The sequence below is a fragment of the Ascaphus truei genome, chromosome 5 (assembly GCF_040206685.1).
Source record: "Ascaphus truei isolate aAscTru1 chromosome 5, aAscTru1.hap1, whole genome shotgun sequence".
In the NCBI taxonomy this organism is placed as follows: domain Eukaryota; kingdom Metazoa; phylum Chordata; class Amphibia; order Anura; family Ascaphidae; genus Ascaphus; species Ascaphus truei.
Window position 1 is genome coordinate 57,027,160 of NC_134487.1, and position 16,168 is coordinate 57,043,327.

At 45.3% G+C, this 16,168-nt stretch overlaps 1 protein-coding gene across 3 annotated transcripts in view; it reads right to left on the reverse strand.

Moving 5' to 3' along the window:
• Nucleotides 1-16,168, reverse strand: part of PLXNB2 (plexin B2) — a 326,443-nt gene that overhangs the window by 141,892 nt on the left and 168,383 nt on the right. For all 3 annotated transcript variants that reach the window (XM_075599864.1, XM_075599863.1, XM_075599865.1), the window contains one exon: nucleotides 12,887-12,956. The gene's annotated coding sequence lies outside the window, so the exon portion shown is untranslated. The remainder of the gene's footprint in view (nucleotides 1-12,886; nucleotides 12,957-16,168) is intronic.

Sequence of the window (16,168 nt, forward strand, 5' to 3'; positions counted from 1 at the left end):
AACTAGCAAATTCTATACACATAGGCCCAGATATAGTTAGTTCACTTGGTACATACATACTCTTACACAAATATGAAATACCTTTTAAATCAGCAGACCACCTGCTGTACTTTTAACTCTTCTGCTCCCAGAGGTGCTTTGCAATGAATTACAGCGCATTCTGCCAATCAAGGAGCTCAGTAACAGTACTCTAGTCACAGAAATCGAAATGTCCAGTATGCATCGTGTGTTTCAGTACATCTTATACTATATTAGTGAAAGCACTGTATGTTTGCCTGCCTGCCTGCCTGCCTGCATGCATGCATGCCAGCCTGCCTGCCTGCCTGGATGTCCGGTGTCCCTAGGGGAAATCTCATTGGTCCCTTGGTCCGCCCCCGCACACCTCTCATTGGCCTGAGGCGGAGTGACGGGCCAAAGGACACACAGGGACACACACACACACAGGGACACACACACACAGGGACACACACTCTCCCCCGTCAGTTGGACCGCAGCGCACCTTCCACACCCCCCCCCTCCTCTCCCGGTGCCCCTCCTCTCCCGGTGCCCCTCACTCTCCCGGTGCCCCTCACTCTCTCCCCCCTCCCCACCTCACCCAAATCCCCACGCTCCGCAACATCCCCAGCCGCACCATCACCCTCACCGTGCGCCGCGGAGGAAGCGCGGCCCTGCTGCTCAGCAGCAAACTCCAGGCTCCTCCCCCCTCACGGCGCGGCCCTCCTGCTCTCCCCCTCACGTGCGCCGCTACCGGAGAGGGGAAGCGGCGCGGGACTCCCCATCACGTGCGCCGCTACCGGAGAGGGGAAGCGTCGCGGGACTCCCCATCACGTGCGCCGCTACCGGAGAGGGGAAGCGGCGCGGGACTCCCCATCACGTGCGCCGCTACCGGAGAGGGGAAGCGCGGCGCGGGACTCCCCCTCACGTGCGCCGTTACCGGAGAGGGGAAGCGCGGCGCGGGACTCCCCATCACGTGTGACGCTACCGGAGAGGGGAAGCGCGGCGCGGGACTCCTGCCACTCTTGCCCCCCCCCAGCTTCCCGAACTCACCTCCTGCCCCAGCCAGATGCCACGGGGTCAAGGTAAGTCACGCACCGTCTCCCACCCACGCACCCACACACCCACCCACCCAGTCACTTTCACCCACCCAGTCACCCACCCACCCACTCACTCAGTCACCCACTCAGTCACTCACTCAGTCACCCACCCACTCAGTCACCCACCCACTCAGTAACCCACCCACCCACTCACTTAGTCACCCAAAAACTCACTTAGTCACCCACCCACTCACTCAGTCACCCACCCACTCAGTCACCCACCCACTCACTCAGTCACCCACCCAGTCACCCACTCAGTCACCCACCCAGTCACCCACCCAGTCACTTTCACCCAGTCACCCACGTTCACCCAGTCACCCACCCACCCACTCAGTCACCCACCCACTCAGTCACCCACCCACTCAGTCACCCACTCACTCAGTTACCCACTCACTCAGTCACCCACTCAGTCACCCACCCACACACCCACCCAGTCACCCACCCAGTCACTTTCACCCAGTCACCCACTTTCACCCAGTCACCCACCCACCCACTCAGTTACCCACCCATTCAGTCACCCAGTCACCCATTCAGTCAGTCACCCCTTCAGTCAGTCACCCAGTCACCCACCCATTCAGTCAGTCAGTCACCCACTCACCCACTCACTCAGTCACCCACCCAGTCAGTCACCCACCCACTCAGTCACCCACCCACTCAGTCACCCACCCATTCAGTCAGTCAGTCACCCACTCACCCACCCAGTCACCCACTCACCCACCCAGTCAGTCACCCACTCACCCACCCAGTCAGTCACCCACTCACCCACCCACTCACCCACCCAGTCACTCACCCACCCAGTCAGTCACCCACCCACCCAGTCAGTCACCCAGTCACCCATTCACCCACCCAGTCAGTCTCCCACTCACCCACCCAGTCAGTCTCCCACTCACCCACCCAGTCAGTCTCCCACTCACCCACCCACCGACCCAACTCACCCACCCAACCACCGACCCAAAGTCACCCACCCACTGACCCAAAGTCAAACCGACCCAAAGTCACCCACCCACCGACCCAAAGTCACACACCCACCGACCCAAAGTCACACACCCACCGACCCAAAGTCAAACCGACCCAAAGTCACCCACCCACCGACCCAAAGTCACCCACCCACCGACCCAAAGTCAAACCGACCCAAAGTCACCCACCCACTCAGTCACCCACCCACCCACTCAGTCAAGTGTCACACACCCACCCAGTCACCCACACACTCAGTCAACTCAGTCACCCACCTAGCTGTCAAGGGGGGGGGGGAAGCCTAACCCTGTCGTACGCCCCCCCAAAATTATATCCCGGGCAACGCCGGGTCTCTCAGCTAGTTCATTATACACGGTGGCATAAGGTTTCACTTCGCTTCACCCCTCACAATGTAAGCGAGGAGGAGAGGGAAGAAGTCGTCCATGCGGACAAATGGATACTTCTGACAACGAAACACAGGAATTCTAAGGCTAGCCAGACTAGTCCTGGAGATGTGTCGATTTCTTGTAGGTTGCTGCAACTGTAACTGCTGATGGAACAATATAAAAGTTCTTCATAAAAGAAATGTTAATGTGTCAAGCTTTCAGAAGCTCATGTCTGTGTGTACACATGATTAATGTCATATATACTCTTTTTGCCAACTATATCCAAAACCAATCTTTCCAAAATTCAGTGCACTATAATTCCATCTGCAAAGAACAGAGAGAATGTGCAGAGCGGGCCATTAAAAGGCATCACAGCCTATAATCAATATATACCACCAAAATGGATCTCATCAATTTCATCACTTCAGTGCAAAGTTGTGTGTTGATAGTAAGTGTGTTGACTGGTCACTGATACAAGTAAATAAAAGAAAATAGATGGGATTAAATTAAGACACGTAGCCACCAGAGGTCATATAAGAGCCTGGTCCAAGTATGAGCCTCTAGGCTGTGGGAGCAAGGAAGTAAATATTCTAGTGCGCTTGTGTTTGGAACTACTCCAAATACCATATTTCACGTGCAGCAAGAAAAGCAGAGACAAGCCAGAATGGGTAATTTGCGGTCTTGATTATTGGTCTTGCAGAGAATCAGTGGTATGTTATTTCACATTCCAAGAGCTTCACTCCTGAACTGGTCCGGACTGGAGGTCAGAGTGTGTGTAAGTGGGAGTGTGTGTGTACGTGGGAGTGTGTGTGTGTACGTGGGAGTGTGTGTGTGTACGTGGGAGTGTGTGTGTGTACGTGGGAGTGTGTAAGTGGGAGTGTGTGTTAGGCTACGCTTATAGTGCCGGCGACAGCAACGTCAGGCTGCGGTCGCTGGAAAAATCAAATTGAGATGACTTCCATCGATCGCGACCAAGCCGTCGCTCCGCACTTACTATAAGCGCACGCGTCAGCAGCAATGCATTTGTTTTGACGTGATGTCGCGTCGCTGTCGTCATCACTATATGCGCAGCCTAAGTGGGTGTTGGAGGGAGGGAGAGTGGGTGTTGGAGGGAGGGAGAGTGTGGGAGAGAGTGTGTAGGAGGTTGAGTTGTAGGGAGAGTATGTGTGGGAGTGTGGGATGGAGTGTGTGTGTTGGAGGGAGAGAGTGTGTGTGCAAGTGTGTGTGCACGCGCGCAAGGAGGAGAGGAAGCATAAGGGGGAGAGCGATGGAGGAGAGAGACTGCACCAATGGGGGGGGGGGAGGGGGCAGAATTCTGGGGTTCCCTAACCAATTTTTTTTTTAAATCACTGTGTTAGGTACACAGTCATGAGTTTGACAGATTTAGAACAGGAGCACCAAACAGGGGGGGAGGGAGATGTAATATTGCGGTTTTAATTAATCAAACTTTTTCTCTGCCATGACACAAAATGGAAACTACAGTATATAAACCAAAGCTGTGACTCCCACCAAGAATTAGATGCGCCAATTCCCACTGCCCCAATCAAAGTCTCCTAACCCAGGGGTTAGCCAATTCCAGTCCCAAAGGGCCACAAACAGGTCAGGTTTTAAATGATATCCCAGCTTCAGCACAGGTAGCTCAATCGGTAGCTCAATCAACAACTCAGCCACTGATTGAGCCACTTGTGCTGAAACAGGGATATCATTAAAACCTGACCTGTTGGTGGCCTTTGAGAACTGGAGTTGGATAACCCCTTGCTCTAAATCCTAACTTCATTAAAAACAGCTGCATCATGAAGAAGGACGTTACTGTTGGTTTTAACAAAGCAATCCAAATTGCATTTATTTATTTTAATAGATGCAGCACTTGGTTTAAGGAAATGTCATTACCTAAGCTGCCACTCTATCTATCCGTTCTCCCGTGATCGATCGGCAAAGATCCTGTTTCCCAGGGTTAGCAATATGGCTGCCTATTTCAAGAGAGGAAGTGCTGTGCCTTTGTAAATTATTGTATAGCCACCCAAGGAAGCTTAAAACATTCAAACCCACTAAAGAAAGGGCATAATAAGTGGGGAAATGTAAAAAAAAAATTAAGTATCCAATACTACACAACTATAAAAAAAACACATTTAGGATTTTGAATGTAAGCTTATTACAGGCATACCCCGGTTTAAGGACACTCACTTTAAGTACACTCGCGAGTAAGTACATCTCGCTCAATAGGCAAACGGCAGCTCACGCATGCGCCAGTCAGCACGTCATGAACAGCAATACCGGCTCCCTACCTGTACCGAAGCTGTGTGCAAGCGGGGAGACTATAGAGCCTGTTACAAATGCCTTATTTACATCAGTTATGCACGTATATGACGATTGCAGTACAGTACATGCATCGATAAGTGGGAAAAAGGTAGGGCGTCACTTTAAGTACATTTTCACTTTACTTTACATACATGCTCTGGTCCCATTGCGTACGTTAATGTGGGGTATGCCTGTATATTAAAGCTCACTAAAAGACAATGAGGGATTAAATTTTTTTTTATCTAATACTACAGAACTGATTTACTTCAAACAAAATCAAATAGAGGAATTTTAATGCATTTTAGAGGCAACACAAAAGCAACATTTACAGCACGCTGGTCGGTGCCCTGCGGGGTTTTGCTACTTTATAGGGACAATCCCTCCGAGCATCAAAGTGAGCTGATTCTGCGGACGTGGTTAAGGGGTTTTATCTGGGTGATGGCTTCTTTCCCCATATCGGACACCTACAGATGTAGCGCACGTCGTTGCACCTATTAATGTGCGCTGTCGTGTTACCGCTGTCGCGAGTTTTACCGGGCGATTTGCAATGCAATTCAATGGAGCCACGAGCTGCCAAACCGCAACCTACCAATTTGTTCCTTAACGGCTGCTACATCTATAGAAGTATATTTAAATAATGTTTCAGAAGTGATATTTGGGAGTGGTTTCTCTGGCTATTCCCTTTGTGTGATGTCACTGTGTATTCAACAAATGCTTGTACAGTCAGAGTCCCCTCACCTTCCCTTAACTTTATTGGTTCTCTCGCGAAGCCGATGTGCTGGCGAAGCCGTCGCACCGACCCCCACGTGCAGGCCGAGTCTCCAATGTAGGCTGCGGCGTGCGCCCCACACACCACAGCACAGCCCTCTATGGGGCAGGCCCCAATGGCCGTGTGTGCGCGCAAAGCGCGATGATGCATATGCTGGCAGGGAAGACAAGAATGTGGTCTTCCTCTGCCGCGACGTGATTGGCGCGCAGCCAATGGAAGGGCAGATATGCCCCGATTTACATATACTGAGGAAGTCACATGATAGTGACGAAACTAGTTGAGACAAGGTGGCGACGTCGGCACACACGGCGGTAGAGAGGAGGTCTCTGTACCTGACGGATAGCCTGGTTGCAAACGCTGCACATGCGGTCTGTGTCCAGAGCATTCAGCTGATCGGAGGACTGGCATTAATGGGCTGAGAGACTGGCTGATCGGGTGTAGCATTGCGGAAGTGCGACAAGAGTTTCCAGCAGCTGTACCATACCAAGGCAGAGTATTACATTGGACCCCTCCAACCCAGCTGATGTACCCCTTAGAGATGTCTCTCAATGTTCAGTGTTTTTACATAATTAAAAAAAAAAAAAAACGAACTTGTAACTATTGGGGGCATAAATAAATAAATAAAAATACAGCCAAATCTTTGCTACTAACATTGTTAGATTTGTTTAGGGAAGCCAGTCAGACTGTACATTATTTAAAACAATTTTTTTTACAAAAGGATGTTTTCTGGCCAGGTACGTGGGAGTATTAGATTGTTGTTCAGTGTTGTCTTTCGGCATTTGCACTGGTCTAAAGATACAATAAGGCAGCGGTGCACAAACTGGGGGGCGCGACCCCCAGGGGGGGCGCGAGACTGCCTACGGGGGGCGCGGGGTTTACAGAGGCCCCGCGCGCTTCCCGAAGGCACTTAAATTAAGTGCCGGGGGAGCTGCAGGGCCTCTGTAAACCTAACTTACCGTGGCTCCTGCGGCTTCCTCCCTGCGTCGTTATGGCAACGCGGCGTCAAAATGACGCAGCGAGGTCATGTGACGTCACGTTGCTATGGCAACGTGACGTCATTACGCCGGAGCGCGGGTAAGTTGGGGTTGGGGGGGGGGGGGCGGGAGTGAGGGGACAGCCGGCAGGGGGGCGCAGGTAAAAACGTTTGCGCCCCCTGCAATAAGGTATGTTAATACAGCGTTTCGTTATTTACAGTTCTCTCTGAAGTAGACAAACTCAGACCCCAGGAGCCAATCTCTCTGTATACACCAGGGGTGGGAAACTCCAGTCCTCAAGGGTCACCAACAGGTCAAGTTTTCAGGATATCCCCGCGCCAGCACAGGTGTCTCAACTTGAGCCACCTGTGCTGAAGCAGAGATATCGTTAAAACTTGACCTGTTGGTGGCCCTTGAGGACTGGAGTTGGCCAGTCCTGTATGATCACGATGTAGTGTACGGCATATTAGGAGATGGGTTGCCATGCAGAGATTAGAAAAACAGTCCCTTGGTGTCTTACTGCTTATGGTCCAGAGTAGTAAGGCTTTGCCTATAGTTTCGCCGACGGCGAAACGATGGGTGACGTCACCCATTGCCGTCGCCACCGTCGAAAGTTATGTTTCGCCGGCCGGCCGCATCCCGGGATTCCCGCAATTTGATTTGTTCAAGGGCCGTCACGTGACGCGACGGTCCTTGAAAAATGTAATTTTGCCGGCGGCGGGTTTTTGCGACGGCGGCGTCGCTCTGTCGCGTGCACTATAAGCGCACGCGGCGGCAATGATTTTATTTTTGGGCGAATTCGCATCGCCGGCACTATAAGCACGGCCTAAGGCTGAAGCCACAAGTCCCTGTGAGGAAATATGACAACCAGCTCTATGGACATCAGCTGCCAAACATGTCCAAATCCACCCGACCTTCCTCCATTCCTTTTTTACTCTTCGGTCTCCCTTCATTTTTCTTTGCATTTCCCCCCCCCTCCCCCCCCCCTCAATTCTGCCATTTAGTAAATATTTAGGCACATCTCAAACTCTGGAACCAGCGGTAACACGGTAAGAAAGGTCCCAGGACTCTGTTCCTTCCCCTTACTGGGACTCAGAGTTCCGTTGCTAAGTGGCAGTGAGAGGTCTGGTCTCTGGGTCTCACACTTCTCCTGCTCAAAGTCCTCTGAAGGGTCAGAGAGCAAAAAGGCAGGCAAGAAGCTGCACACCAGGGGCGTGCCACCTACCCCCCTCTGTTTTATTTATTTCTTTTTTTTTCCCTAATAGATCCCCCAGCTAGGTCTCAAATTGAACTCTGATGATTGCAATGTCACACTAAGGAATGCCTCCAAGGGGAATTCTGATTTCAAGTTAAACATTGACCAAGAGAAATAAAGGAGAGAGGAGAACTGCTTGTGACAAGTGTCTTTGTGTTACCACTACACACCAATAATTGCCCGCTTACTTGACCTCTAGCAAATATTTAGCAAGCTATAAAACTGAAAGCAAAAAGGCAAACAGCCAGGCACTTGGAAATGATTAGGTAAAAAGAGACCACCACTGTTAAATATATACCACACGCGCACGCGCACACACGTGTATAACAACAAATACATCTGAATTAAAGGTTCATTAAGTACTATTAACACAAAGAAAATAATGTAAGCAAACCCAGTCTTCACCATTTCTAGATAAATATTGAAACCAGTACACAATTAAACAAAGGGTTAAATTCTATACACATGTCTTGATGCCCAACAAGAAGGTTCAAATGCATTTCTCTGTATTCAAATATGACAAGTCAGTAAGTAACACACACAATAAAGCTCAAACCCCAAACCAGCTACACTATCTAGTGCAGCGGTGCGCAAACGGGGGGGTGCGAACCCTAGGCGAAGCTGCCTGCGGGGGGCACGCAGTTTACAGAGGCCCCGCGCGCTTCCCGAAGGCACTTAAATTAAGTGCCGGGGGAGCTGCAGGGCCTCCGTAAACCTTTACTTACCTTGGCTCCACACGTGCCCCATGGCAACGTGAGGTCATGTGATGTCACGTTGCTATGGCAACGTGACACGACGCCGGACCCGTGGTAAGTGGGGGTGAGGGAGGGCGCAAGGGTGAGGTGACCGCCGGCAGGGGGGGTGCAGGGGAAAAAAGCTTGCGCCCCCCTGATCTCGTGTATGTGTGTGTGTCAAACGGAGGGCTACAGGGATAGTGACCCAATGTATACAGCAAAATACAAAAAAGCCCCAATGCTACATGAGTCAGTAAGTAACACAAGTTTACTGAACAAAGTGCACAAGTCACACAAAACAAGTAAAGCCAATAAGTGCCGGAGTACTTAAACCCTTAGGTGCAGCTATCTTAATTCTATACAAGGAGTGTTGCAGTATGAGAGAGACCCTGCCCTGAACAATACATGTCCGGTGGAAATGTACCTTTAAAAATACATTTCACTATCCATTATAGGTATCTTGAGATTCCATCTTATATTTGTATCATATAATTCAGTGCAGAGGTTTTCCGCTTCATGTCCTTGAGAAAAAAATAAATAGTGTAAAAAAATAGTGTAATGGCCCAAAAACTAGCACGAGTTCTGCAAATGTGGAATAGCAGCTGCGCAGATTGTAGGTTCCTTGAAATTCTCGGTTAGGCTCGAGTCGAAATTTGCAACGCTTGTAAACATGTCACATTACCAAGTGACCGTTTTCATTCACGACTCGAGAAGGTGTTACATGGCTGAGTTCTTTTACCTTTTTGTTTCTTTAAGGAAACAGTCATTGGGTGTCTTCCTTCTCTGCGTGATGGAGTATTAAAGGATAGGGGAAGTAAAATGGAACGGTACTGTCTTTACATACATTAAAAGCAAATAAAAACACTTAAGAGCACATTCACATGTCTCAAACAGATCCACAACTCTATTTTTCTCTTAGCATACAATACTTCCACTACAGCCAGGGATTCTGTGTAATGACAAGCAAATGAGCACTCACAGTGTTCCTTTTTGCCTCTTATCCATTTTAACATGGACCCCTATTAGCTTATGCCTGCCGTATAACCCAGCTATTTTAGCACTGTCATGGGTTAAAGTAAATGCATAGCCAGTAAACCAACTCACAGACAGCTGATTTTGACCATGTGCGTCTCGGTGTAAGGTTGGTTTACTGGCTTTGCAATGCAAAGCTGGTCGTGGTTACGGTGGGCTGGCTTTATGGCGGTGCATTCAGTGCGACTGCACCTAGCTCCCCGCTTACAGAGGCCCAGCACTTCACTTCCCCTCCCCCCAACATTTCAACTGTGTTTGCCGGGGGAGAGCGCAGACCCTCTAAGTGCGGCATCTCCTCTGGATAAGGTAAAAGGCCCGCCATATTCTCACTGTGCCGGGCCCCCAGCCAGCCCTGGTTACAATCACACACTGTCATACAGTAAAACATACAAAAGTAGCTTAAGAAACTAAAATCTCTCCCTCCCCCTCCCCCCCCCCCCCCAGTCCAACCTTAATGTACACTTCCAAACAGCTCTCAAGGGACTGCAGAAACACTTCTTTGAGATCTAACAGTGGTAGTAGTAAGATTTAGTCCTTGAAACATTGTCACTGCCATTAGTTTGTGCTGGTCCTAAATATAAGACTGCTCCTTTAAAGGTGGGGGATGGGAAGAAGGGGGGAGGGAGAAGGTGGGGGGAAGAAGAGGGGGGGGAGAAGAATAGAGCTACAAGTATTCTCTAGTCTACAGTGCAAACAGAACCAGTCGGACAGGAGTGTTTGGTTTAGTGATGGTGGGAAAAATATGAGTAACATTTTTCTCGTTATGCGTTGGGTCTCAGCCACGCAAACCAGCGAGAAACTCTGGGGACAAATGAAGAAAAGGTCATTTTCCATTATTTTAGTCGAAAACAAGTGTGCTCGGAGTGATCGTCATGTCCCGGCAGCCTGGGACACACAGTACTACCAGATTTTATTTCAAAACATAGTTTTACTTAACAAAAAAAACCGAATGGATTAATGCAGATCTATCCTCCCTTTCCTGCTTAAGTTTCAGACATATTACAAATATTTCTGTAACAAAGGTGCCCACTATTTCTTTTCTTGAAGCCAGACAGTACTAATACTTTCTTTCAAAGCCACTTTGAACTCTGCGAAGCAGTGAACACTGACACAATAAAATGGGGACTAGAAATCAGATCTAGGTAAACTCGTTCTCGTATGTTAAAGGGGCAGCTGCCTCTGCATGGCACGTATGACACTCTGTACTGTGTGTCCATTAAGTATTGCAGGGGAGGCGTTAAACCCCTTTGACGTCAGAGCTACTGTGGTGCATTGCTCTAAAGATGCCGCTGGCAAAGAAGGGGTTACCAGGCATGCACAAGGTACAATTAGCTCAGATGGTGTCACTGGGAAAGAGGAAACCGCAGCCAGCAAGCAGGGGTAGTGTCACTTTTAATAAACACAAGTTATGCAGCTCTGTACAGTGCTATACAGAAAGGATTACCCTGGGAGGACTACTTGTCCCCTAACTAGCAACACAAGAGACACCAACACAATAGATTGTGGTATAAAGCCTCAATACTTTGTTTAAATGACAAATAACCAATACATCTAGAGTAATAACTATATATTTATGAACTAAAAATCAATTTTAGGCCTTGCCAGTCACAAACCATTACTGGGCCTCCAAGCCTGCCAAAAGGATTAAGATTACAATTCAAATGCTGATTTTAAATCAACAGGTAAGTAAATCCAGATGTCACCTCCCACAAACAAAGATCCTGCAAGGAACCTCAACAACCCCATCGGTCAAATCTGTTCTAAAACTTTTGGCAAATCTTTCAAATTCATTCCAAAATCTTTGGCAAGGCCCCACGTGCTCTGAGACAGAGCAATGTATCACACATCAATAAGATGAAAATAAATGTCAGTGCTAAACAAATGAAATATGTATGCAACCGATAATGAACAAGAGAGGTAGGGAGTGAATTGTCCCTCTGTCCCAGCAAAAATATTAATGAACCATGCGGTCACCCAAAGTGTCCTCTCCCTACAACCAGACCCCACCAGACATCCTTCATATGCAGAGCACCTCATGGAACCAAAACCAAAATAATTTACCTATTCACAATCAACTTGATTAACCAATGGCAGAGAGCAAGAAAAAGGGTAAAGGTCAAATCACATATCCCCACCTGTTCTGGCCTTCCTTAAACATTTTATTATTCACAATTCTTATAGCAATACCTAATGCACTATTGTAACAAACACATTTTTGGTAATGTCCCTTTTATAAACCAGCATTTTCAAGTTCTATATAGTGATAGGTTTGTAAGTGTTTGATTCACTTGGATAAAAGAAGATAGACGACAGAAGCCCAATGCTACATCCAACATGACAGAAATACACAGTAAAATACTTATATATTCTCTTCAAAAAGGGTCATTTAGTTTAACCCCTTGGCCAAAGCGTTGTAAGCTTGCGAGCCACGACAAGGCAGACACCCGTTCGCAAGTCCTAACACTACCAGATAAAATACTTATATATATATATATATATATATATATATATATATATATATATATATATATATATATATATATATATATATATATATATATATATATATATATATATATCTCTCTATTAGGATTAAGATCTCATTTACCTCTATTAAGAGGGAGAAAGACCACATTGGATCTATATCCAGTAGAATGAAAGGACCTACTAACTTGGGAAGTGGGGAGGGGCGGGCTTAAAAGCTGGGAAGGAGGAGCCACTAACCCCCAACAGCTGAGACAGCCGAGAATAGGTACACAAAACACAAACCCCAGCAAGTTGGGGTTTTGTGTTTTGGCTAAAATAAGATGTATGTTGGTATAAGGTGTGAATAGGAGTAATACCGTACATGCTAATCTCTCAAAATAATTTATTGTAAATTACAAAGCATTATACTGTACAACCAAGCATGTGCCCTAACGTAACCTACTTATCACCTAACCATTGGAACAAATGGCTGGGAGAGTGGAGCAGCTGTGCTACTTTATATATTCTTGATGAGTCAACACTCAAATAATTGAGGTGGGTAGTTGTGTTGGTCCTTTCTTCCATGCTGCAGCAAAGGAGGGAGAGGGCGTACGCAAGTATGATTCCTTTTATTGGACCAACAAGTCATTGATATGTTACAAGCTTTCGAATCTCTCAGGGTCCTTGATCGGGTTTTCCCAATGAAGGACCCGGAGAGGTTTGGAAAGCTTGTAACGTATTAACGACTTGTTGGTCCAATAAAAGGAATCATACCCACTCCCTTCTTTGTTACACAGCCAGGGTGCCTAGCAATGAGGTAGACCTGCAAATGTGTATGATTCAACATTACTCGAAAAAAAGTCAAAAAAGGTGTGGAAAAAGGGCATTTGCATTCATGAGTAAAAGGAGAATTCAGATACTTACAATCTTTAGGTTTTTCTTCCTAAAAGTAATCTCCAGGGAATTCCTTACCCTTGTTTTTTAGGTTTTCTATCTAAAATGAAAAACAACAGGCGTATGTAAGCATCAGTGTTGAGACAGAATCATTACACAATGTTTCAAGCATTGCACAACATGACACAAAATGAGAAACATGACCAAGTAATTTACAATCTTCACAAAAGTCTACGTTTGTGGCATGACAGAGTTCAGAGCAAAACATTAGCCGTTAACATTTTAAGTGATGCGTGGGCAGCTCCAGACTGTACATTAAAGCATTTCTCAAAATAACCATGAAATACATTACTGGTACAAGTAGCACTCAGTGCACCGTATACTTTAGTTGTACATGATTTGACATGCAGGAAGAATGAGAGTTGGCAGTGTAGTGCTGCCATACAACTTTACATACCAACACAATAACACAATTGGTGTAGAATTGATCCACTGATTGTGTTACATCCAAACAGTACATTACACTGACTTTCCAACGTAAGTGGAAAGTAAACCTATGGTAGGGACATGCTTACGGTGTTAATCACGGAGTTATAATTAATTTGTTTTACAAACGGATCTAACGGTTTATGTAGCCTGGTCAATGATAACGAAAAGTTGTGCCTGTTGAGTTAACAGGTTGGATTATGGAATGGAAACACTTTTGTATCAGGTATCGTCGTCTCCATCATTTCTTCCGCAAATAACTGAATTTGTTGGAACACGCATTTCCCTTCTGTCTCCGGGCTAGACAAAAAAGTTATTGTGTTTTGTCTTTTCACGGTTTGCTGTTAGCAAGTTATATCTTTAACTTTAGCTCATGTTAAAACAATATTGGAATCCCTGAATTGAATCTCAGGACGTAATTGAAACAAGACATGTCTCAATGCTTATCCTTCCTAATCTTCTAGGAGCACTATGCTGGCAAAAAACTTTTGTGGGGTCTAGTGGGGGGGCGGGGGGGGGGGTGTTATGCACAAGACAACCTTGTACGATTGATAGAAAGAAAGAACTGTGTGGTGCTCTTAAACATAGACCCCAAAAATTATCAAGTCATTTAAGATATAAATGCCATAGCTTGTAGCCTCGAAGTATCCCGTATATAGGGTGACCTCCTACAGAATAAAACACCTATTCCACTATACATCAATAAACTGGATGAGCACCACCTCTCGAATGGTGAGTGCTCACACCTGCTGGTGTCCAGCCAAAAACATTGAATAGGAATATTGCGGTGTAACCTGAGTAATAAAACTCACTTGTTTGTAGGATGGTCCTCAGGGGATTTAATCTTCGCAGGTGTATGCTGCCGGTACTCCATAAACGTCAACAGGATTCACAAAGGAGAGTTGGAGCACTACCACAAAAAACGATTGCTAGAGAGTGTGTCCCAAAGAAATCAGGGTTTATTGGATCAGAGCATGGTTGACAAGAAAAAACGAGCCCTCAGGCCCCCACCAACGCGTTTCGAGCTTCCGCTCTCTCAAGGTGTATAACGATCTGATTAAACCCCCTTACCTAATATACCGTCATTTTCCCGCCAATCGTCCTCACCAACCCGTCGCTTAGCCGCGTCACACGCCACGTGCCATGTTTCCAGGATGCGTCACGAGTACTGCGCCTTGCGCCGGGTAGGGTGGTGACGTCAACGCGTCCATGAACAAATCAAACTTTATTGATAACCTAAACTAACAAGACTAACATAGAATTAAAAAAAACTTTATTAATATATTAAAACATAAAAGGATGAACATAATCTCTATTATTATGATATCTACATATAACGAACATTTAAAAGAAAAAAACTTTAGCAAAAAAGTATTTTTAGAAAAAAATCATAATAAACATATTAAAATCATTAAATGTAAATATATGAATCCCATTCACTACACACACTTAGAATATTATTCTTAAGTATATATATATGTCAAACTTATCATGAGGTTATATTAACTTCCATCACTAATTTACAATAAAGAATATATTCATATATACCAATGCAAGATAAATAAATAAGTCCCACATATATATATATATATATATTATAATAAATATATTATAATAAACATAGGATTCATACATTCCAGATCATGTCTTTAACCAGTATAAAGACAGAAATTGAAAATGAATATCTTTAGATGTAAGTGTTTTACATTGTTATCCAATTACGCAAATGAACTTCTTGATATTATATTTATATATAAATCAGATATACAAAAGATATAAATTATGACATTGCATTACAGTCTTCAAATCATGGGTATATGGATATATATATATGTGGGACTTATTTATTTATCTTGCATTGGTATATATGAATATATTCTTTATTGTAAATTAGTGATGGAAGTTAATATAACCTCATGATAAGTTTGACATATATATATATACTTAAGAATAATATTCTAAGTGTGTGTAGTGAATGGGATTCATATATTTACATTTAATGATTTTAATATGTTTATTATGATTTTTTCTAAAAAGACTTTTTTTCTAAAGTTTTTTTCTTTTAAATGTTCGTTATATGTAGATATCATAATAATAGAGATTATGTTCATCCTTTTATGTTTTAATATATTAATAAAGTTTTTTTTTAATTCTATGTTAGTCTTGTTAGTTTAGGTTATCAATAAAGTTTGATTTGTTCATGGACGCGCTGACGTCACCACCCTACCCAGCGCAAGGCGCAGTACTCGTGACGCATCCTGGAAACATGGCGCGTGGCGTGTGACGTGGCTAAGCGACGGGTTGGTGAGGACGATTGGCGGGAAAATGACGGTATATTAGGTAAGGGGGTTTAATCAGGTCGATATACACCTTGAGAAAGAGCGGAAGCTCGAAACGCGTTGGTGGGGGCCTGAGGGCTCGTTTTTTCTTGTCAACCATGCTCTGATCCAATAAACCCTTATTTCTTTGGGACACACTCTCTAGCAATCGTTTTTTGTGGTAGTGCTCCAACTCTCCTTTGTGAATCCCCTTGTACGATTGATATATGTCTGTCCCTTACAAGGTATCACACAGCCCATGAAGGATCTCTCGGACATATAGGAGGTGAGAAAAAGTTTGTGAACCCCAATGATAATTACGGAAATTCTATTGTTTTTCCATGATAACTTTCTTGAATCCAAATCAGTCTTTTATTAAACATCCAATAGGGTTTTAACAAATTCCATGTTTTTTTTAAACAAAATTATTTATAAGTTAGACAAACAATGAGTAATTAATAGTCCGGGTATGTGTAAAAGTAAGTGAAATCCTTGTTTTATCAGATAA